We start from the raw sequence: 2145 nt of genomic DNA, 5'->3' as shown, positions 1-2145 counted from the left end.
ACACCAAGCAACTATTCAGGGGGGCAAACTAATTAAAATTTTAATCCCATGATTTTCATCTTAATCTTTTTTTCCCATTAGCTCTGATCAATGCCCACAAATACAATTTAGCACAACAGTCATTTAGATAAATGACTCAGGGGGGTACCTAATTAGGCTGTTTGTTATGAACCAACTGATAACCAAAATTATATGCTAATTACCAAAAAAATCACAGACTAATTTTAAAAGCATTTTATTAGCATAAAAGCTATGTTCCTGTTATCAGATGACATGTCTTTTCTACGTCACACACAACTGTGCAAACCTGTTTCTCTCAACTTTCAGAAGTCGAGTTGCAGTGTGCTGTAGGTAAACAGTACACTCGAGAATTGTCTGCTCACCTTTATCTCACACTCGAACAACAAGCAATAGTGAAAGCTGCACCAGTAAGAAGATTCCATCAACTTCTCAGCTACCTAGGGGCTTCCACAGCACCTGCCAGAAACAAAAACAAAAACTGATCAGGCCAGAAACATGAACAACTAGGCAGAACTGGATGTGGCGATGCGAGGACCAGGTTGAAGAAGGGTGAACTTTACAGCCTGTTCCAATGCCCAGGTGGCTGCTGAAGAAGATCTTGATTGTGCTCACTTGGTCTGTAAGTCAGGAGGTACTCATTGGGTGACCGTCTCTCTTCTGATCTATGGCAAAAATTCCACTGCTTTCGATCTCACAGCACACCCTAGGATGCCCAAATCCTTAAGTTTCTTCAAGTAAAAAAGATTTCGTTTAAAAAATAAAAGTCGGGGCATGTGGGTGGCTCAGTCTATTAAGCATCTGGCTCAGTTTCGGCTCAGGTAATGATCTTGAGGGTCCTGAGATGGAACACCACGTTGGGCTCTGCACTGGGTGTGGAGCCCCTGGTTGAGATTCTCTCTCTCTCTCTCTCTCTCTCTCTCAAAAATAAAAAGTAGGGACGCCTGGGTGGCTCAGTTGGTTAAGCCGCTGCCTTCGGCTCAGGTCATCATCCCAGGGTCCTGGTATTGAGTCCCCCATTGGGCTCCTTGCTCAGTGGGGAGCTGCTTCTCTCTCTCTGCCTCTGCCTGCCACTCTGCCTGCAGTGCTCTCTCTCTCTCTCACGCACAAATGAATGGATAAAATCTTTAAAATATTATTTTTTAAAAATTAAATAAAAAAATAAATAAAAGTCAATGGCTCTGGTCTCCTGTAACCTTTTCAGACCTTCAACAGTGCTTTCTGCACTTGGGTTTTCACAGCCCTTTCAATAAAGGGTGAGAAGTGTGAAGAATGGTGCCCACCACTAACGGAAAACCAACATGTTTCCTTCTCACGCTGCACATGACCTCAGACACAGGAGGAAAGGTTACCAGACAGCAGGTGTAGGTAGTGACTGGGCCCATTTAATACAGAAATCTTAAAGGAGAAGAAAATGCTTTTCTGGCTGCTAAGGCCCTCCGCACACACACATTTTATGGCGATGAAGTCCTAGCTGTTAAGCATCTTCTCTGCCCCGGTAACTGCATCTGCCACTTCCAATAATAACCGGTTTGGGGGTAGGTTTGCAACACAAACTTTCTTGACCTACCTCCCAGCCACCTTCCCCCACTCCGTCCCTCGCTCCCCCGCCGTGCCCCACCCCCACACCCCAGAGGGTCCTCCCTGGGGTCCCCCTCTCACCAACAAGCCGCTGGCGGTAGAGCCTCGAAACTGCTCCGTAAGACTGTGCTGCGGCAGAAGCAAGAATTCGGAAGGGAAAAGGAACAGACCCTGCACATTCTTGGCTTCCAAGAAACTCCAGGGCAACCGGAGAGGAAGTGGCGTACTTCCGCACAGGAAACGGAAGTGGGACGTAGGGCTAAATCTCCGCCATGTTGTGTGTGGCGGATGGGGGTTGCGGCCCGCGGGCTCTGAGCTTCAGCTCCGCAGCAGAGGGAGTGAACCCTGTCTTTCACTGTTCTTCTGTCGTATTAACGATTATTTACCGACCTAACCGGTGCCAGGCACTGAGGATGCTCCAGAAATCAGTGAACAGGACTGACCTGGCGCTTTTCTCCTGAGTGTTCAAACCTAGCGATGGACACAAGCAGGAGGCTCCTGGAGCACGAAGCACTTTGTACGTGGGCGCAGCTGGTCTTGGGCATC

The 2145-nt window shown here is 47.8% G+C and overlaps 1 long non-coding RNA gene across 1 annotated transcript; it reads right to left on the bottom strand.

The window, feature by feature from the left end:
* Positions 1-219: 219 nt before the first annotated feature.
* On the bottom strand, positions 220-1769 carry LOC116856968. The gene is made up of 2 exons (XR_004380660.1): positions 1681-1769; positions 220-477 (listed from the first exon to the last, which is right to left on the bottom strand). It is a non-coding gene; the product is annotated as an uncharacterized LOC116856968 (long non-coding RNA).
* Between the last annotated feature and the right edge of the window lie 376 nt (positions 1770-2145).

The sequence above is a fragment of the Lontra canadensis genome, unplaced genomic scaffold (assembly GCF_010015895.1).
Source record: "Lontra canadensis isolate GAN:19392208 unplaced genomic scaffold, GSC_riverotter_1.0 scaffold115, whole genome shotgun sequence".
NCBI classification, from domain to species: domain Eukaryota; kingdom Metazoa; phylum Chordata; class Mammalia; order Carnivora; family Mustelidae; genus Lontra; species Lontra canadensis.
This window is presented reverse-complemented; position numbering and strand designations above follow the sequence as displayed.